A 23,452-nucleotide genomic window follows, 5' to 3' on the forward strand; every position below is an offset into this window, starting at 1 on the left:
ATTAGTATCAAAGTGACCAAGTATAGTTGCCCCAGTATAGCTAGTATAGTGACCCAGTATAGCTAATATAGTGAGTGCCCCAGTATGCCCCAGTATAGCTAGTATAGTGCCCCAGTATAGCTAGTATAGTGCCCAGTGTGCCCCAGCATAGCTAGTATAGTGCCCCATGTGCCCCAGGATAGCTAGTATAGTGCCCCAATGTTCCCCAGCATAGCTAGTATAGTGCCCCATGTGCCCCAGCATAGCTAGTATAGTGCCCCACGTGCCCCAGGATAGCTAGTATAGTGCCCCAATGTTCCCCAGTATAGCTAGTATAGTGCTCCATGTGCCCCAGGATAGCTAGTATAGTGCCCAGTGTGCCCCAGTATAGCTAATATAGTGCCCAGTGTGCCCCAGGATAGCTAGTATAGTGCCCAGTGTGCCCCAGGATAGCTAGTATAGTGCCAAGTGTGCCCCAGTATAGCTAATATAGTGCCCAGTGTGCCCCAGGATAGCTAGTATGGTGCCCCAGGATAGCTAGTATAGTGCCCAGTGTGCCCCAGTATAGCTAGTATAGTGCCCAGTGTGCCCCAGGATAGCTAGTATAGTGCCCCATGTGCCCCAGTATAGCTAGTATAGTGCCCCAGTATAGCTAGTATAGTGCCCCATGTGCCCCAGTATAGCTAGTATAGTGCCCAGTGTGCCCCAGGATAGCTAGTATAGTGCCCCAGGATAGCTAGTATAGTGCCCAGTGTGCCCCAGTATAGCTAGTATAGTGCCCAGTGTGCCCCAGCATAGCTAGTATAGTGCCCAGTGTGCCCCAGTATAGCTAGTATAGTGCCCAGTGTGCCCTAGGATAGCTAGTATAGTGCCCAGTGTGCCCCAGTATAGCTAGTATAGTGCCCCATGTGCCCCTGTATAGCTAGTATAGTGCCACATGTGCCCCAGTATAGCTAGTATAGTGCCCCATGTGCCCCAGTATAGCTAGGATAGTGCCCCAGGATAGCTAGTATAGTGCCCCAGTGTAGCCCACTCCCCCCGCGGCCACCGCTCCTGTTACCTTATGAGCTGGCGGCCGCTTCCTGTCACAGATTCCCGTAGCCGCTCTCCTCCATGCAGCATCTTCTATTTACAGCAGCGCGTCGCACGACTGCTGTAAGGAGGGAAGGAGGTGGGGCAGCGGTTCCCATGGTAACGGCGATCGCTGCTACAGGAAGCCGCTGCCCCGCCTCCTTCCCTCCTTACAGCAGCTGCACAGGAAGCGCTGCTGTAATAGGAGATGCTACACAGAGGAGAGAGCAGCTACGGGGAATTTGTGACAGGAAGCGGCCGGCAGCTCATAAGGTGACAGGAGCGGCGGCCGCGGGGGGAGGAGGGGCGAGAGGCCAGACCCGCCGCGGCCCAGCTGGAAACTGCCCATGGCCCGGCAGTGGGCCGCGGCCCGGTGGTTGGGGACCCCTGCTCTAAGGCATTCATGCAGAGGAACAAGTACAACTGTAATGATCTGCTCAGCTGTCTGCATGGGCAGACATCTGTTTGTACATTCTTTAGGTCTGAGTGTTGCAGGTCTCTGGAAAAGAGACCTGTCTTCGCTTTGCAAGTTTCAGAGTTGCTCTGCTGAGGAATTTGCATACACTTGTCATGCAAATTGCCTAGCTGCCTCCTCTGATGGCTTGCAGTATAAATACCTTTTGCTCCCAGAATCCCTTGCTGGTCATGATGGTTTGTTCCTGCAAACTCTCCTGGAGTGTCAGCCTTGCTGTCGTTTGCTAAGATTATCTTGGGACTTGGGACTGCACTAGGCTGCACTAGGCATCCCTTCTAGTGCAGTCAGGTTGTATTATCTGTATTGCCTTGTTCTGTCTCTCTGTCTCGATTGTCTTGTCGCCAGCGGCGGTCGACAGGAAATCGTTCTGTCTGTCTGGGAGTGTAGGCCAGAGCTGCGGTTGCTACTGGCTGCTCCATCTGTCTGGATTGCATTCGCCCTAGTGGTAGTGGCAGTGCTTCCTTCTGTATTCTGCCTTAGGGGTGCTAACGAGAGCAGCGGTTGCTACTGGTAGCCCCATCTGTTTGTCTTTTTGGATCGCATCCGCTCTGGCGGTAGCAGCGGTGGTTCCTTCTGTATTCTGCCTTAGGGGTGCTAGCCAGAGCAGCGGTTGCTACTGGTAGCCCCATCTGTCTGTCTTGTCTGGTCCGAACGCTTGCTGTAGGCTCGGTGAGGTAACCATTTAGCAAGCGTTTTCGTTCTCTATTTCATGTTTGTGTTTCATTGGTTAGTTAGGGTGGCACGCTTTTCACTGGGCGCCTAACGCGCGGTGATCGTGTCGTAAATGCGTTCGCTGTTGCGAATGAGTGCAGTGTCCGCGTTTAGCTAGCGTTTGTTATTTTCCTTGATGTTCTGATTGTTCTTGCTTGCTGTGCCTTTTGCCACTCTCGTGTTCTGTCCTGCTCGGTCTTGTGTCTGTTGGCAATCGACAGTCTTGCGATTGCATTCATACTTTGTTCTGTGGATGTGTGTTCACCGTTGCTTGGTAGCGACTAGATTGGTGGACACACATTCATTCTGTCCCTGTGCTCTTTCTCTACACTTGTGCTCTGTCTAGTTCAGTCTTGTGTCACTATTGGCAATCGCTACTCTTGCGATTGCGTTCCCACTTCGTTTCCGCTGTTGTGTGTTCACCGTCGCTGGGTGGCGACTAGATTGGTGGACACACATACATTCTGTCTCTGTGTTCTCTCTCTTTAAGGGCTATCTTGCCCTGCATTGCTTACTCGTACAATTCCCAACTGGCATCTGTGGCCATGCAGAGGCTGTGCTCGTCTGCACTCCACAGCTCCATCTGCCGGTGGGAATTGCCCTCTACAGGTGCATAGCACCCAAGCTGGGTTCTATCAAATTACACGCTTGTGGAGGATTTCCGCAGTGTCAGCGAGCGTCCTGTGCGCTGACCACGGAAATAGTTCCGCAATCGTTACAACAATTTTCTGGAATGGCCATCTCAGTCCCCAGACCTGAATATAATTGAAAATCTGTGGTGTGAGTTAAAGAGAGCTGTCCATGCTCAGAAGCCACCAAACCTGAATGAACTAAAGATGTTATGTAAAGAGGAATGGTCCAAAATACCTTCAACCAGAATCCAGACTCTCATTGGAACCTACAGGAAGTGTTTAGAGGCTGTAATTTCTGCAAAAGGAGGATCTACTAAATGTTAATTTCATTTCTTTTTTGTGTTGCCCAAATTTATGCACCTGCCTAATTTTGTTTAAACAATTATTGAACACTTTCTGTAAATCCAATAAATTTAATTTTACTTCTCAAATATTACTGTGTGTGTCTCCTCTATGATATATTTAACTGACATTTTTTATCATAACAACCAACCATTTATACAGTAAAATCATGACAATTAACAAGGTTGCCCAAACTTTTGCATCCCACTGTATATGGGGTTTCTTTCAGAGCATCTTGGACCATGTTTCTCCATACTGGAAAGTTAATTGGTTCCTCCCAAAATCGGCTCTGAACTGTGGTGGAGACATAATACTGTGAACTCCACTGACTGCCGTTCAGTGATTAACTCATTTTCTGTAAAGCACTACAGAAATGTCTCAGCCTGACAAATGAGTAAATTTGTAATAATAATAATACTTTTTACACTTTGCAAAGTTAATTAGCAATTTATTACACACAGCAGCAAATGCATAATGTGGCCGGTGCTGCAATTTTCAGGAAACAACCTGTTTATGTTGTCAATTATGCTGTTGACCGGATTCCCGCGCTGCAAGCAAGGAATGTAAATACTTTGATGGTTTTTGTTCATTACTGTGCGCATATACAATGCACTCAACGAGAACTTTCACTAACCACACTTCTAAGTGTTAGAATGTATAATTCATCCGAACACTTTCCATTATTGATGTCAGCAGCTTTTCAGCCTTGATTTTAGCACAAAATATTTACACGTGAAAAAAATGTGTTCCTCACAGACAGACTGAGCAGCATTGTGTTCTGTCAGGACAAGCGGTGTCCTCGATCAAGCTGGGCACTCCCAAATGTGTTATTCGGCAACCCAGGGGACACAAGACAACAGGGCACTTAGCAGGGAACTACAGTGAGGAAAGAGGTGTTTGATTCCTGGCTGATTTTGCTTGTTTGCCCTCTGACCAAGAAATGTCTAGTCCATAACTGTAACGTTAGGATTATTGTACATGTGAGAGACAGAATAACAACAAAATAATGCTCACAGCCCCAGTGTACCAAAGTCAGAGATTAAAGTACATTTTAATGAGTGAAATAAGTATTTAATCCCCCTAACAACCAGCTCAGTGTCAGGCTCCCAGGTGTCTTCACTGTATGCAGGTAACGAGCTGAAATTAGGAGCAGCCTAATTTAGGTAGTGCTCCTCACGGTTGCCTCTAGCCATTTTGTCACTCCAGGTGACAAAACCTGTGCTCAAACCGCACTGCATGAGCACCGGGCAGGGCGGGGAGGTAAAATGTTTTACATATGGGGGTCAGCCTGTGGTATGCAGGCAGGCAACAGCTCTCTCTCTGATCAGAATTATTCAGAGATCTGTATCATGATCGATCTGATTATACAACATTTTATGTATGGGCACCTTAACCAGCTTAGCGGTATGGACTAGCCCAGTGGTGCTCGGATGTCCCGATCCATGAATCCGGCAACCACAGTCGTTGACAAAAAAAAATCCGCATTTGGCATTATTGGATCCGGATTTCGATACGCGTCCATGGCCGGATCCGGATTTTCTTGTAACGTTAATAGCAAAGCCCCCATACATGCAACAATCCCCCAAATTGCATGGATTATCAAGGTGATAAGGGGCTACAACTTCAACATAAAACATTCCAAAAAATATATATATATTTTTTGAGAAAATGGATTTAAAAGTGAAATCAACACTTGAAATGGGACTAATAATTGGTAATAATTGGTAAATACAACTGACAACTACAGTATAACAGCACTGTTAGCAGTTAAAACGCTGGGTTTTCACACACAAAATGCTCTTGCTTTAGGTACAATGACCTGGAGATAATCCTCTCAGTGCCACAGTCTAGCAAGGACGGAGCTTTCCATCATGGGCGCCGCTTTATATACAGGAGGGGAGGGCATAGCCTCCCCTCCTATGATTAGTTGGTAGGGCCTGGCTGGGAGCCTCTGATTGGCGCCAGGGAAGTCACTTCCGCCTACTTCCGCTATTCACGACCTAACCACGACTTCTGCGCCGTTTTCACGAAGTGACTTTTAGTGAATGAAAATTGGTCCACGGCGATGAATAGCCGTGGCGGATAGATAAAAAATGGTCGTGTAATCACGGCAACTCATGATCACGCCCTGTCGATGAACACCACTGGTCGAGCTTAGCTCGTCCATGACCGCCGCGCTTGATTTCTCACTCTCAGGCCCTGGTGGGCCGATTTTCTCGAAAAAAAATTTCAAACACACAGCTAGCACTTTGCTAGCTGTAGCTGCATGTTTGTACCAATTGCCGCCGCACACCGCCGATGTGCTGCTACCCGCCGTGTAACAGGGCCCCTCCCCCCCGAGACCCCATGCCCAGCCTGACTAATCAGTGCCAGGCATCGCTAAGGGGTGGATCGGGACTCCCTCCGACGCCATGACATGGATGACGTCATCCTGATCGTCGCCATGGCGACGGGGGAAGCCAAACAGGAAATCCTGTTCTGAATGGGATTTCCTGTTTGCTCTGATCGCCCGAGGCGATCGGAAGGGGCGGGGGGATGCCTCTGCACAGCGGCTATCATGTAGCTAGCGCTAGGCTAGCTACATGATTTAAAAATTAAAAATAGTGCTGCGCAGCCACCCTGGCGCATTTAATAGAACGCCAGGGTGGTTAAAGGACCTCTGTCGCAAAAATCTTAACATTTTAAATACATGTAAACATATACAAATAAGAAGTATGTTTCTTCCAGAGTAAAATGAGCCATAAATTACTTTCTTCCTATGTTGCTGTCACTTACAGTAAGTAGTAGAAATCAAACATTACCAACAGGTTTTGGACTAGCCCATCTTCTCATGGGATGTTCTCAGGGTTTTCTTTACTTTTAAAAGCATTTAGTAAATGGCAGTTGCTCCGTCCAACTGCCAAAAAAGTGTACGGTGAGCAAGGAGGCTGGCCAGCATCTTTGTATAAATCTTTTTCAGGGAGTGTCTTTATAAAGAATAAAGGCCATGCTGAGAATACCCTATGAAGAAATGGACTAGCCCAAAATCTGTCGGTAATGTCAGATTTCTAATACTTACTGTAAGTGACAGCAACATAGGAAAAAAGTAATTTATGGCTTATTTTACTCTGGAAGAAATTAATTTCTTATTTGTATGTGTTTTAAGATTTTCACGACAGTTCCTCTTTAACTCTGAGTATTAACCCCCCAAGGAATCCAACAAGTTCTTTTCATATTCAAAGCTTCAGACCGCATTCCTCTTTAAAGGACAACTGAAGTGAAAGGGTTATGGAGGCTGCCATATGCATTTCCTTTTAAAGGGGAACTGAAGAGAGAGGTATACGGAGGCTGCCATGTTTATTTCCTTTTAAGCAATACCAGTTGCCTGGCAGCCCTGCTGATCCTCTGCCTATCTAATACTATTAGCCATAGCCCCTGAACAAGCATGCAGCAGATCAGGTGTTTCAGACTTTAAAGTCAGATCTGACAAGACTAGCTTCATGCTTGTTTCTGGTGTTATTTAGATACTACTGCAGAGAAATAGACCAGCAGGGCTGCCAGGCAACTGGTATTGATTAAAAGGAAATAAATATGGCAGCCTCCGTATACCTCTTACTTCAGTTCCCCTTTAAGCAATACTCGTTCCCTGGCTGTCCTGTTGATCCTCTACCTCTAATCCTTTTAGCCATAGACCCTGAACAAGCATGCAGCAGATCAGGTGTGTCTGACATTATTGTCAGATCTGACAAGATTAGCTGCATGTTTGTTTCTGGAATGAGTCACTCGTTACTGCAGCAGATCAGCAGGACAGCCAGGCAACTGGTAATGTTTAAAGGGAAATAAATATGGCAGCCTCCATATTCCTCTCGCTTCAGTTGTCCTTTAAGTTGTGCCTTGTGCCCAAGTGGCTCTGTGTTACTATGGCGACACGGCCGTGCTCACGTGGATGCAGTACAACTACACATGTGTATGAAGAGGAGTGTGGTTGCAATGTGCAGGAGTCCTGGGCAGTGGCAGAAGTCTGGAGGACAATTTGGGAAGCCTCAGGGGGATCCAGAGGCCTCCCCCTCCTTACATAAATACTGTATATTCTGGCGTATAAGACTACTTTTCAACCCAGGAAAATCTTCTCAAACGCCAGGTGTCGTCTTATATGCCGGGTGTCGTCTTATAGGGCGGGTGCTGAAACTTCACAGCCGGACTGGAAAATCTGCGGTTGCCGCATACGGTGAGGGGAGCTCAAAAACATCCACAGCCGCATCCCCGCCATATGCGGTGATTATATTAAAGCAGCAAGGGCGGTGCTGTACAAGTATGGTAGAAGAAAATCCACTCACCAGGATACCTGGAAAAAAGTGACTTAAAGAGAAACTCCGACCAAGAATTTCCTTTTCACAAACAGACCATCAGGGGGCTCTGTATGACTGAAATTGTGGTGAAACCCCTCCCACTAGAAACTCTGAGGACCGTGGTACTCCTGGCAGTTTCCTGTCTGTGAACCTTGTTGCATTGTGGGAAATAGCTGTTTACAGCTGTTTCCAACTGCCAAAAAAGCATGCAGCAGCTACATCACCTGCCAACAGTAAAAATGTCACTATAAATGTCAGAATGTAAATCAGGGATTTAAAAGATTTAAAAATGAGCAAACATTGACTAAATCATTTATACATAATTATTGTAAAAATGAAGCACTTTTTTTATTACATTATTTTCACTGGAGTTCCTCTTTAACACGGTCCTGATGACGAAGTGAGGGGGCACCTAACTGGGAAGCTGTAAGTGAAGAGCGGAGCAACCTGCAGGCGTCCGAGACACCCGGAGTATGGAAAATAGAGATAGAGCGGCGCTGTGCCCAGAAAAACACGCCTCTTTCACCCGTCTGGACCACGCTTGTATCCTATTACTATACCTCCTTCTCTGCCTCTCAGATCTCACTCCTGAGGACTGTAATGAAGTGGCGCAGGCGTGCATGTGCGAGATCTAAGAGGCAGAGAAGGAGGTAATAGTAGACAAGGGTCGGCCAGATGAATGAAAGAGGCGTGTTTGCACTACCGCTCTGATAGTCTTGGAGACAAGGATAGCTGACCAATCCAAGCAGGCTTTGTTTACAACAACCAGCCAATCGCCAGTAAGGTACATCGCTTGCCATGATCGGCTGGTTGTTGTATACTGGGTACCACATACAGTACAGCACCAGTATCTGTACCTGTTCATACAGTATCGCACCAGTACATACAGTACAGTATACAAATGTCCAAGAGTCGAGAGGGGTAGTCTTATAGGGCGAGTATATCCCAAAATGTATATTTGGGGGGAAAGTTGGGGGTTGTCTTATACACCCAGTCGTCTTATACGGTATTTAAACGCCAATAATTAATTTATTATATTTATATAATTATGCAAAATTCATTAAAAAATGTTGTGTTAAATGTATATAAAATATATTGTACCCGGCAGCAGTTTCACATTTCTCATTTAAATCTACATCTCCATCAACTTTAATAAGACAAAGAGGTTTATGGCATGGAAATCAGGAGATTTATTGGCTTGTTAGCCATAAAATGTAAAGTTAAACCCCAAACACATCCAGCTATCAAGTCCAATCCCAGGGGTTGCCAGGCGTTATTTAGGAGATCAAAGTACATTTGTCTTATTAACACTACTTCAAAGAAGTTAAATGTTTGTCATTACGGAGATAAAGATCACATTACGATTCAAACTGATTCGCTTTGATCATTATCTATTATGAGTTATAGAGCGATTTTATGTGGATTAAATAGGCTTTAAGAGACTATAATGTTAGTTTTATTTCCAGTGGATGGTTATTTTGTTTTCACATTATATACACCTCGTATGAGCATTAAATGTCCATTCCGGTCTAAGGAAGAGCATTTTGCATTTAAATTGACTCAGAGGACCTGGCCTATTTGCTAAATAGTTGAAATAATCATCTTGTACAGCTGGCTGGTCAGTTAGATAAATACTTAAAGAATATCTCTACTTTCCCTAAGAACAAAAGAATCCTTAAATGACCACAATCACAAAAAATTGTAACATTTAAAATGCATACATATAAAATATAAGCAGTAGAAGGAAAAGCAGAAATCCGGGCACCAGTTCAAATCTTTTACCATTATTGTCCTCTCACACCACCCGACATGAATTACAATAAAATTGGCCTGACAGCTGTTTCATGGGTTAACTCTGCTTCGTCAGAGGCAGCAATATTGCTGCCTCTGATGAAGCAGGGTTACCCTGCGAAACAGCTGTCAGGCCAATTTTATTGTAATTAATGTTTGGAGGTGTGAGGGGACAATAAAGGCGAAGATTTGAAGTGGTGCCCTGATTTCTGCTTCTCCTTCTAATGCTTGGATTATGCTACACCTGGAGGCTGAGCTCATGCACCATCTACCACTCAACTGCCAATCAGACATCTAGTGCCGATCTCCTTCTCTCCTTCATTACATATAAAATATACATTTCTCCCAGAATAAAATGCACTATAAATAACTTTTTTCCTATGTTATTGTTATTTACAATCAGCAGTAAAAAGTTGACAGATCTGGTAGATTTTGGACTAGTCCATCTCCTCATGGGAGATTCAAAGTATTTCTTTATTCTTTACAAAAGGAAAGGATCAATGCAAAGATGCCAGCCAGCCTCCCTATATATTTGCATGCTATTTTGGCAGTTGGATTAAGCAACTGTCATTCAGTAAATGCTTTTGTAAATAAAGAAATACCTTAAAAATCCCTTATGAGGAGACGTTTTTGGATAAGAATGTTTTGCACACAAACATGATAGGAAAATGCTGGATTTAACTTCTTGGCGACCGCGTCACGCCAATGGGCGTGTGACACGGCTGTCCCCCTGGGGAAGACAGAAGTTATCAACTGTCATAGGCTGAAGCCTATGACAGCTGATCATGGGAATTTACTGGCGGGGGGAGAGAGGGTGGGCTGCATATAAATAAAAAAAAAATGCTCAAATTTATTTACTAAATAAAGAGATAAATATTTATAAAAAAAAAAATAAACATTGGGGGAGCGATCAGACCCCACCAACAAAAAGCTCTGTTGGTGGGAAGAAAGGGGGGGGATCACTTGTGTGCTGAGTTGTGAGGCCCGGCAGCAAGGCCTTAAAGCTGCAGTCAGTGCAGTGGCCCATTTAGAGAAAAATGGCCTGGTCCTTAGGGGGATTTAACACGGTGGTCCTCAAGTGGTTAAAGTGCAAACTGGGAATTTTTGTAGGATATGACAAAAATAGTCCCCATACCTGGTGTACAGGCACTGGCAAAGTGTTCAAGCATAGACTAGTAAAGTTTGATGAAAAGGTGTGATTAAGAAGCAAACTCATACTGATATGTTGAACAGCGATTATGAAATTACGGAAAAAGGAGTGAATTTTTTCATAAAGAGTTCAAACACAAAAGAGACCCCAGCTTCTCTAGCTGAGATTACAGAGGACAAAGATGATGACCATGATACAAGATACCCCACAAGAAATAGAAAGACTCCTCATTATTTGAATGACAATGTTCTAGAATCCGATCATGATGATCAGGTACTGATGAATATAGACCACTGCTACAGAGCCCATGATGTACTTCAGACCTTCAGAGAAGCCATGGAATCACCTTGAATGCAATGAAGGATGAAAAGGAATCACTCAAGGAGAATTATATTATTATTATTATTATTATTCAGTCACATTTACCACCCCACCAGAAGGCAAAAACTCAGTGGGGGGTAGATGGGTATATGCAATAAAGAGCAATGTGAATGGAACTGCCACTTACAAAGACAGGTTTGTAGCAAAAAGTTATCGTCAAGTAAAGTGAATTGACTACACAGAAACTTTTTCTCCAACTGCCAAACATGCACTGAGATACTTGAAAGGTACTATCAGTTTTGAAATGTGCTACAGAAAATGCAATGATAAACTAAAACTAGAGACATATTGTGATGCCAACTGGGCCTCGGACCAGATTGTCAGGAAAAGTACAACAGGATGTTTCAGCCTGACTGAAACTGGTCCCCTGATTTCTTGGAAGTCAAAGAACCAACCATCTTCATGTGAAGCTAAATATATACAGTTAGCCCCCGCTGCATAGGAGAGTCTATATCTTACACAATTGCTGAAAGAATTGGACAGTGAATGTCAATTATGACCCAGTAAAGATTCTTGAAAAAAATCAAGTGTGATAGCTCTCAATAAGAACCCAGTTTGCCCTCCGAGGTGCAAACATATTGACATTGTATTCCATTTCCTTAGATATGTTCTAAGTAAGGGCAAGATAGATCTTGAATATTGTCAGGGAACACATAGTCTTTCCACCATCCCTGTCCATCCCTTTGCCTGATATTACAATAAATGTTAACAACACGTCTATAACATCAGTTCCCAAAGCACGGTGCTTGGGTGTAATATTTGATTCTTCTCATTTACTCCTCACATTAACTCCCTAACCAGCTCCTGCCATTTCCAACTGAAAAACATAGCACGTATCCGACCTTTTCTCTCCCATGACACAACCAAAATGTTAGTGCATGCTCTTATTATATCTCGTTTGGACTATTGCAATATATTGCTTGGTGGACTTCCAACTAACCGACTAACACCGCTCAATTCTGTACTGAACTCTGCTGCTCGACTCATTCATCTCTCCTCTCGCTCTTCCTCTGCTGACCCTCTCTGTCAAGCTCTTCACTGGCTACCAATTAATGAGAGGATTCAGTTCAAACTCTTAACCATAACCTACAAAGCTCTCCACAATCTCTCTCCCCTGTACATCTCCTCACTAGTCTCCAGTTACCAACCCAACCGCAATCTCAGATCTGCACACGAGCTTCTTCTATCCTCTTCTACAATTACCTCCTCACATTCACGTGTACAAGACTTCTCACGTGCCTCACCCCTCCTCTGGAATGCCCTTCCACAACGCATCCGCCACTCTCCCACCTTCGAAATCTTTAAACGTTCCCTCAAAACCCACCTTTTCCGACAAGCATATTCTCTAGCTTAGGCCATGCACGCACTAAATAACCTAATTGCGCACTGCCAGTACATATACTGTATACTTCCCCTACCTCTTGTTTCCACCCCATTCCTTTAGATTGTAAGCTCGCAAGGGCAGGGCTCTCACCCTTTTGTGTCATGGAATGTTATTAATTCAATTGCTTGCACACTGTTAGAAATTTATACATTTAATCATCATGTTAAATCAAGTTGTAATCAGCAGTGCTGTATCTTGTATCAGTGTTCATATTTCATGTATATCATTGTCTGTATCATTATGTATCCCTTGTTTGTTTTCTTACATTGTACAGCGCCACGGAATATGTTGGCGCTTTATAAATAAATAATAATAATAAATAATAATAATTCTAATGACAGGTCGAGTCCACACGCCCCACCTCTGTTGACTGTAGCCGGATGTTTTGCTGTAGCATACCCTATTACAGCTCCTTATAAAAGTCACATGACATGCAGGAACATGTGGGAGATTTGGAGGCAGTAAAGAGAGGTTTGGAGCATGGAATCAGGTAATGTACTGCCCTCCCAGCACTACTCTGCAATTACTCAAGGTCACAAATGATACCTAATAATGGTATGGAGGGGGGTGCACAAAGGCTATCCTAACCTTTTACCTACGAATGAAATGATTGGAATGATGTCTAAAACGACCCGACGACCCTTATCTAATATAACAGAACAAGAGAGTCCCAGTGATTGCATTGGCATAAGCCTGTGCCCTGATCAATAGACTCAAACATTGCTGCAGGCTGTCACTAAACGCAGATAAAACTGAAGTCCTTATGATTGGAGGGCAGCGCATGACAACAAAACAACTTCACTTGCAGTCTTCACCATTGGGAATAAGAGGCACAGATCTACACAGCTCTGATCATGTGCGTATCCTGGGAGTTCTAATTGATGGGGATCTAAACTTCAGAGCCCACATTTCTGCTGTGGTGAAATCATCCTATTTTCACTTGAAGAACATCACAAAAATCAAGCACCTCATCCCCCCAGAAGATCTACCAACCTTAGTTTATCAAAAATTAAGGAACCAACTTCTCATAATGCATAACACTTGTTTATTAATCAAATCACATAGAAAACCCCCATACCCAAAATACCCCCCCCCCCTAAAAACAACGCCTGATGTAATTGGAGCGCTCCTCACATCCAATCACTCCACACACATGCAACCAATGTCCTTGGCCAGATAACTGATGACTATGGATAGGCACAACTACTATGAACACAGATCCTCATAGAATGTGCTATTGAACACACCACTATGCAGCATCTATTGAGGTGACATCATCCGTAAGGGACAGTTCATTGTAAGGCTTGCAAAAAGGCAATTTCAACTCGTCATGGCAGCGTAACATAAGCTAACGCTGCACAACTTCTACAAAAGTCCATGACCTCCACTGCAGCAGCCGCAGCACTCACCCAGTCTTCATATGACCCCTTCTCATACCTTCATCCTGCATGGCTAGTATCCGTGGCGTCCCGCGGTATACGCTGCCTTTACTTGTTCACCTCTGGAGGTAGCGAGGTATGATGACACTGGCCGGCCAGATTTTGATCACATGTGTGAGCAGGAGGATGCCATGCTAACGCACTCTCACTCCGAAGGCCTGTGACTACGCCTGCATACGTGTTACGCCCACAGAGTCACGTGGGCTTCCTCAGTGCATCTGCTGTGGATCTATGGAGGGGGCATTCCATAGCCCTTTTTATTCTCGTATTCATTTCCCACTTTGAGGCTGGCTTACTTTTAAAGGAAGTCTTTAACCATCTCTGCTGATTCAATGCTGCATTTCTCTCTCAATCCGTATAATATCAATGAAAAGTTGTTGCATAAACTTATATCTATTTTCTATAGCATTGTTTCATATCCTCATGTGTCTTATACCACGTTGCTTCTTAATTGGGCATAATAATATCATTATCTACTCATTCTCAATCTTATTTGGTTCCATCGATTGCTTTATACCCACATACATTTATCGATTCAACTGTGTACCCAGCAATCAGAGTGTAACGGTTGGGTGCTGCAACTCAGACGTCTGATTATTAGGTGATCTGCAGTATCACCAATAATACAGACACTATACCTGATTATGTGGTGATCTGCAGAATCACCAATAATGCGAGTATAGCTGGTCAAGATACTGAGAGAGTTGTGTATTGGTGCAACCGTAACTTTATTAGTATTGAGAGGCCTTACCAGAAGAGCTGATAAGGTCCTAACAGTATACTGAATGTATATAATAGCACAGACCTTTACAGAGGACTGGAATAGGTACAAACAGAAAGAGAATAGAAATATACAGACTAGTCCTTCACCAGCGGAGCTGGTAAGGTACTAGTGGAGTGAGTGACTGTATAGACTTGATCAGACCTTTCCAGTGGAGCTGGAAAGGTGCTATCAGTCACTAATAGAGCAATAAGAGACTAGGGGCTTGATTCACAAAGCGGTGCTAACCTACTTAGCACGTCTAAAGTCTTTAGACGCGCTAACCAGGGTGCTAAGTAGGTTAGCACCGGATTTCTCAATCAGATCGCGCGCTAACTTTGCACGCGTAAAGTTTTACGCGCGCTAAGTCCCATAGGCTTTAATGGGCACTTCGCGCGGTGCGCCCTGCGCTCTGTGCAGTACGCGCGTAAAGTTTTATGCGCATAAAGTTTTGCGCGCGTAAAGTTTTATGCGCGAAAAGCTTGTTTAGACGTGCTAAGGGGGTTTTCACAGGCATGCTAACAGTTAGCACCGCTTTGTGAATCAAGCCCTATCTCACCAGAGAAGCTGGCGAGCCAATAGTGCCTCACCAGTGGCGAAGGCCCACTGGTGAGTAGAAGGTCAGACAGGCCAAGTTCGGCAACAGAGAGGTAGTATCAGTACAGAATCGTAAAAGTAGACAGGCAAAGGTTCAGCAACTAGTCAGATAGGCAGAAGTACATAAACGCTAAGCAGAAAGCAAGGTCAGAGATATAGCCAGAATCATACACAGGTTATCAAATACAATTAACAAATCCTAGTCTCGGTGTGAAGTCCTTGGTTTCAACACCTGGCACTAGTCTAAGGTCTGAGCGCTTACACAAAGTATTCACGACAGCAGACAGGGAATGAATAAAGACTGGAGGCTTATGAAGCGGAGGTACGCTTCCAGCCACTCCCACCACGGAATCCGCCAATCCAAGCGGCAAGAGTCACCAGTGACGTCAGCCGTCTGGCAGGTCAGCTAACGTGCCTTCTGCCCGCATAAAGGTCCTGTCTCCGCGCGCCCGCCCGAGACAGACACCCTATGAGCTGGAGACAACACCGTTCCCGACGTGGTAGACGCCAAGGGAACGGATAACACTTGAGAGCCAGGGAGAGAGGTGGCTGCAGATACCGCCTGCGAGTCAGCAGCCGCCAGATCCATGCTTGTTACACAGAGTCTCCGAAATTGATGGAAATAACGGGTTTGCTGACATTCACGTCCTCCATTCTTACTTTTCACTCATCCATTCACTAAGACTGTATACCAGCATTTATTTCAATAACAATGCCCATCCATCAAAATTATTAGTAGTATGCATTACAAACATACAGCAATTTTGTCACCCCACTATAAAAGTGATCCCATATATAAATGTGGCCTGATAGTAGAAAAGCAAGACCATATTTCATATACTCTCAATTACACAGTCAATCAGGCAGAAAAACTGCAAGATTGAAATCTGTGTTCAACCCCCCTGGGTAAAGGGTCCTTAGAATATAAATCCACCTACTTTCACCTTGGTAAAGCAATTTATCATAGTCCCCTCCCCTAAGACTCTGCTTGGGCTTAATAATCCCCTTCAATCTCAAGAGGCTGGGGTCACTATTGTGAAAGACAGCAAAGTGTGTCCCTAAAGGGCTATCCTCCTCAGCATCTTTAATGTTTGCAACATGCTCCCCAATACGTTTTTTTAAGGAGTCTACCTGTCTTGCCAATATACTTCAGACCACATGGGCATGTAATCATGTACACAACACCAACTGTATTGCAATTAGTCAATGATCTTATATCGTACTGCTTATCCCCCTTGGCATTTTCAAAAACTTTTGTCTTGTGTACTAACTTGCAATAACAACACTTACCACATGGGTACATTCCAAACGGTTTGGGACCCATAAACCCTCTACCCTCTAGCCCTGTCCTCTGTGGCCTGGAGTATACTTCAGTCCTGACAAGAGCATCTTTGAGGTTAAGTGCTCTCCTTGCCGTTATAGATGGATAAGGACCCACTCTCTTGGCAAGGACTGGGTCTTGTTCTATAATGTGCCAGTGTCTATTAAGTACATCTTTTAATTGTGGTCAATGTGATCCTTACCTCGTTATTAATCTAACTTTCTCATCCTCATAACTCTTCCTCTTTTTCCTCAGAGAGGTTTGTCAATCCAAGCTAACGGCTCTACTTTCAGCTTTATCTAACACATCTTCTGGGTACCCACGTTTTCTAAAATGATTGCTAATTTTTATAATTTCTTCCTGAAATTCATCATCCCTAGAGCAATTACGTCTCAGTCTTACCATTTGTCCATATGGGATCCCCCATTTTTGGGCTGCCGGGTGAAAGCTGTCCCCATGTAGGTAAGTGTTCCCAGCTGTTTCTTTTCTGTACACATTGGTTTCCAACCTTTCTTTACCCTTTTTGATCCTATGATCCAGAAAGGTAATGGTCTCTTCATCAATAGTGTATGTTATTTTCCGATTCCATGCATTATTATTTAATTCATCCAAAAACGTCAACAACGTCTGGTGTGCACCTCCCCAGATAAGGAGGACGTCGTCCACATACCTCAACCAGTGGGCCGCATGCTCACCGAAATCCCTCCTGACATACACATCCTGGCGCTCCCACTCACCTAAGTGCAGTCATGCGTAGGCCGGTGCGCATGCGGCCCCCATCGGCGTCCCCTTTGTCTGCCTGTACATCATCCCATCTGCAATAAAACAATTGTGCGTCAGCACCAATTCCACAAGGTCCATTATTACCTGATTCCTTTCCTGCCATTGGAAGTACCTATTTCTTGCCTAAGGTAATATCTCACTGCCTCCATCCCTACATCATGAGGAATGGAAGTGTACAAAGATTCGATATCTATGCCAACCAGGTAATCACCTTCCTGGATCTCAAAATCTTCCAACATTATTAATAAATCACGCGTATCTTTTATTAAGGAGGGCAGGCGTTCTACAATGTCTTTTATATTTTGATCGATGAATGTTCCTACTTTTTCAAGGGGGCCTTCAATCGCCGATACAATCGGACGTCCTGGGGGAGAAATACGATTTTTGTGGATTTTAGGTATCAAGTAAAGACATGGTATCTTATACGTTTTGGTCTTGATAAACCCATATTTATGAATACAGTTGTAAAAACAGATGAGAAATAATAACAAAACGATATTAACGTTAAATATCATTACGTAATTCAACAATACAGCTTAACCCAACCCTACCCTCTACAGAACCTTCCCCTGGTGGTGCCTAAAACTAACCACTCCCCTGGTGGCACCTAACCCTAACCACCACCCCCGGTGGTGCCTAACTCTAACCCCTGCCCCAGTGGTGCCTAACCCTCACCACCCCCCTGGTGGTGCCTAACCCTAACCTCCCCCCCCCCCCCGGTGTTTCCTAAAACTAACCACCGCCCGGGTGGGGCCTAACCCTAACCACTCCCTCTGCAGAAACACCCTTTTACACATAGTAACGATAATATCTTTCATAACGTAAAATCTGTCTTTTAGGGGGAAGCCAATTAACTTATCTGTATGTTTTTGGGATGTTGGAGTGCCTGTAGGAAACCTACACAGACACGGGGAGAACATAAAAACTCCTTGCAGATGTTAACCTGGCTGGGATTCGAACCGGGGACCCAGCGCTGCAAGGCCAGAGCGCTAACCACTATACCACCGTGCATCCCATTTGAATGTGTTTCCCCATGCAGATAAAAACAGTGAAGCACTGCACGCATTCAGAGATATTATAGTTTCTATGTGTAAAAGGGTGTTTCTGCAGGGGGAATGGTTAGTGTTAGGCACCACCAGGGGGGTTTTTAGGGTTAGGCAACACCAGGGTAATGGTTATTTTTAGGCACCAGCAGGGGAGTGTTCTGTGTTAGGGTAGTGTTGGGTTAAGCTGTATTGTTGAATTACGTTATGATTTTTAACGGTCATATATTTTAGTTATCAACTCCATCTGTTTTAGAACTGTATTTATCGTTAACCAATTTCGTTAACAAAACAATATTTATCCTTATTGAAATTTTGTTATCCACTGGCACCATTTCGTTATCCAACCGGGCCTTTTTTCCTGGCGCCCTTTTTCCATGCACGCCAATAATTCATTTATACCAAATGAAATACCACGATTCCTTAAAATACTGAATGAAATACAGCATGAAGTAAAATCTAAGTGAATTGTCATGCTTTATTTAGGTAAATTACCAAATCTGCTAGAAATCTATGCTACAAGTGATTCCCAATTGATCGATTTCCATCCAAAATTAACCAATTTGGACAATCACGTACAATGTAAGATTGCTTGATTGGAAGCAGGTCGGGAGTGGCAACAGATCGAATGCCCATAGTGATGCAATAGTTTTATAGATTTTTAATAGATTTCATACTGAAATCTACTACAAATCTGTTCCTAGTGCGTGGAACAGATCAAATAGATCCCTGCTTTAAATAAATGGCCACCTTTAGATTGCATTGAAGTCATTGGCCTCAATTCTGGTAGGGTTATCAAACAAATTACCTCATGTGAGGTAATTTACCTCATGGAGTAATGACATTTAGCAATTCATGTAGGTTTTAGTCATGTTTTACCTCATGAGGTAAATTATGAGGTAATTCATGAGGTAATTTACCGAAAACAGCTATTCTCATGGAAATTAGGAGGAATGTTAGCACATAATTTACAGATCAGTTTAAGACATGCCTGTACCTGGAGGTAAAGTTAATTTGTACGCATTTTGCCGTTTTTAGAGTTCCTATTGCTATTTTAGTGGAGTTCCTATTCAGGCTGTGTAATAGGAAAGAATAGTAGAAATAAAAAAAATATTTCCTGGCTTTTTTTTTTAATAAGGGATGCCTATAAATATACCTTTTTATAGGTTGCTATATAATCAAAATAATCCTTCCCCTGAAAAAAAAACACATCTTCCAAAGACTATCCTAACTTATGGAAGACAATTAAAGACTACTACAATTTATTTACTGCATGCTTACCGCTGAAATACCTCATGTTTTACCTCACTTTATGCATTTACCTCATGTTTTACCTCCGTCATGGAGAAAACTCTTTCAGAATTGCTAAAAAAAGAGGAAAATTCCTCATGAGGTATTTTACATACAAACATTTTTTTACCTCACATAGCTACCAGAATTGAGGCCATTAGTGTATAACAGTGGGATAAAAAAATACTCTGGGTTCACCTTATTATGTGTGAGGTGGGGACAGCATCGTGAGCTGAGAATCAGGATCTGCAGTCTCTGTTTTTCTAACTGAAGTTTGTATTATAATTTGATGTAATTTAATTGAAGCTATTGTAACATTACAATTAGCCTGTCTTGTTTTTTGGTGATGGAAGTTGTTTAGTTCATGCTTTTCAGGTACTGTCGCCTCCCCAGCAATGTACACTACTGTTCTGCTCCACAATACTGTACCGAGAAGCATAAATGACAATTCTCTGGTCTTCTGTTAAACAAATGATAATTGTGACCTCCCCCACAGTTCTGTCTGAAGGTCAGATAACGCCATATTTTAACTTCCCTTTTGCACATTCTCATTTGGTGCTCAACAGCATTTAATTAAACTCAATTAGCCGTTTTGTGATTAAAGTTATAAATAATATCAGAGTATTTCATGTGGAACATTTTTTCTTAATGGCTCATAGCCAGGAACAAATAATTCTCAGATTAAAAGGAAAATCGTAACCTGATTTACTTATGTTTTTCTGGGTTACCATCCAGAGAATACTCAGAGGGGGCTTTGCTGGGCTGAAAGATTAGTTTGCCTGTGAAAGAAATATAACCTCCTCCGGGGTTTCTATTGGTCTGCCTTATAGGACTTGTGGAACTCTCTTCAGTTCCTCCATGGCTGGCATTATAAAGGATGCCATCAGTACCAATTATTTAGATGTGCAAGGCCCTAACTGCAAACCATGAGGCACCCTAGTGGAAATGTCATGATGACCCCTGCGTTCCAGGTTTCCTCCTTACCCACTATGGTTATTATTATTTAGTATTTATATAGCGCAGACATCTTCCACAGGGCTGTACACGAGTATATTGTCTTATCACTTAACTGTCTTTCAGAGGGGCTCACATTCTAATGAGTACCACAGTCAGATGTCTATGCATGGTGTAGTGTATGTATTGTTGTCTAGGGCCAATTTAGGGGGAAGCCAATTAACTTATCTGTAAGTTTGTGAGATGTGGGAGGAAACTGAAATGCCTAGAGGAAACCCATGCAGACACAGGGAGAACATACACACTCCATGCCGATAGTACCCTGGCTGGGAATTGAACTGGTGACCCATCAATGCAAGGCAAGAGTGTAAACCACTACACCACTGTGCTGCCCCCTTTTGCTTATAGATATTAGACACGACACCACTGTGCTGCCCCCTTTTGCTTATAAATATTAGACTTAGAAGATAAAAATACTTTTAAAAGATACAAAGTTCAACCTCTAAATGATTGCACTGCTCACTTACAAATGCTAATATGCAGGAAACGTGCTGATAGAAGAGCGCACCAGCAGGATTAGAAAAGTTAAAATTTGACTTTCACTCAGGCCCATGTGCAATTAACTTTTTCTCTTGAGTTACGTCCTATATCTTTTCAGCACTTTGCAAATGAATAAGTAGAAAGTGAAAGTGGTTGACTTGAAATTAAAAATATATTGAGTATTTTCTAGCTTGCTGGGGGTTTAAGGCCTCTTGTGCACCACATGCCAATCCGATTTTTATATGATCCAATTTTTGATGCTGATTAAAAAACATAGCAGCATGCAGTACTTTTTTTTTTAATCAAAATAAAAAATCGGATCGTATAAAAAATCGGAATCGCAGCGGCCATAAAGGCATTTTATTGATGAGGTTTGAAAATATCACCTAACAGAAAACGCCAGGATAAAAGTTGATTGCATATGGGCCATAAACTCTTCATGGCTTGTGTGACTGAAGGTGTCCAATACTGGAGGTGTAGTAATGTTTTCATACTAAATGTTTTCATACTAAAGCATATGTGTCGAACTCCAGGCCTGGAGGGCCAGGCCAGTGTTTAGGACGGACCAAGAAAGAAATAAATGTGTTCTATCTGATGGACCACACCTTTCCTGATTCAGGCCCATCAATTCATTATAGCTGTATCAAAAATGTGTGAGGATCTCGGCCCTTGTAGGACCAGTTTGACATACCTGTACTAAAGGGTGTAGCGCCTTCTCATCTCAATATGTGTGGAGGTATGAGAAGAGGGGGTGACCTAGAGGGAAAAACAGTATACGTAAAGTTGGCCCTCTTGTTATCTAAAGATCTGTACACACTACTAACACAAGTCACCGAAAACAAATGACCAACGTCGTGGAAACGACTTAACTGACGTCATCAATGGAAAGACTTGTCATTTCTGCACAATGCAAACAACAAACTTATATACTGTAAATACTGTGTACGCAAGTGGAAACGACGTTATGCAATATGTGTGAATTTAGTAGAACAATGTCATTCAAACAACATTGTACAAACAGCCGACTTCAAGTTAACTGCCCAACAGTTGCCTGAGTTGATCCGCCGGATGGTTTGGGCAAGATGCCGATATCGGTTGGTCCTCACTGTCGTTTGACTGGATTTTTGCAACAATTGTTGTCTGATACAGCAAAATCTATTATTTGTTAAACGTTTCAAGCCACTCCAGTTTACCCATGTACGGTGCTTGATTCTGACAGTGACCTTTTATTGCCTAAGTGCTCTTTTACACTTAATGCGTTGGTATGCCTTAGTATGCATTGAGGTTTTTTACTCCATAGCAGTGCATTGTGAAAAAGCTTTCAGTTAAAATGCGTACAGTGGGAACTGAGCCAGGAAAACATGGGCATTACAAATCAGTTGTCCTTTCAGTTACACCTGAGAACAACTGATTAAGTGTGAAAGGACCCTAAAGGTCACCACACACCAATTAAAATATCCAATTTTACACCAATTCGATAAATTCGATTGGTTGTCCTGAAAAATCAAAAGCTTTTATTTGTTTTTGATCGAGAAATCCGATCGGATTTTCAAAATCCCTTTTTTTTCCAATTCTTTTCCGATTGAGATTGGACATATTGGAAAATTCTGACCAATTTTATCAAGAATTGTATTGTGTGTGATGAATTGTGAAATTATAAATTATAAAAAAAATATGCAACTATTAAGTACATACCAAAGGTACTTTATTCAGTTTTTTCTCTTTTCTAACCAACCGATTTGGGCATTTACGATCTTTTATCCAGAAATTGCGGCAAATATGTGTGTAGTAACTTGAAGATTCTGATTGAAACTTCGGATCAATTAGAATATTGGATTGGAATACTAGAATCGAATCAAAATAAAAAAATGTTTATGGTGTGTGGCTACCTTTAGCCTAAACTTCACCCTTTAAACAATGTCAAACCCAAACCTATCTACCAGTCTAGTATTAATCCCAACCTAGCCCAGCACTTTTCCCTGACCTTTAACTGATAATTCTACCCTAATCCTAACCTATCAATAACATACTATTACATCCTAGCTAGCCTTCCTAAACTCAACATACCCTGATCTACATATTCCTTAAAATGTTATGAAATTAGTTATGAATGTCTTGGAGACAGATCAAGTGTCCTGGTGGATGTGGAGGTCCTAAGTGAAAGTGGCACCAAAATGACCATCTTTGGTGAACAGGTCCTCTGAACTTAACACTAAGGACCCCTTTTTGGCAGAAAATCCAGCAATCTAATTGTCCATGGAAGATATAGACTGGGTCTCTTATTTTCCTGGTAGGCCGAGAGCAAACTCTTTAGTTCATACATAAAATATCACTCAACTTCCTAAAAGTCTAAAAGTAATAACTTCAATTTAGACATAAATAAATGATGATGTTTCATACATACCTTCCATAATTGTTAGTCTTCATGACATAACCTGGCCATTTTGCAAACTTTTGATTTGTAAGCTTGTAAAATTAATG

This window comes from Hyperolius riggenbachi, chromosome 5 (genome assembly GCF_040937935.1).
Source record: "Hyperolius riggenbachi isolate aHypRig1 chromosome 5, aHypRig1.pri, whole genome shotgun sequence".
Lineage (NCBI taxonomy): Eukaryota > Metazoa > Chordata > Amphibia > Anura > Hyperoliidae > Hyperolius > Hyperolius riggenbachi.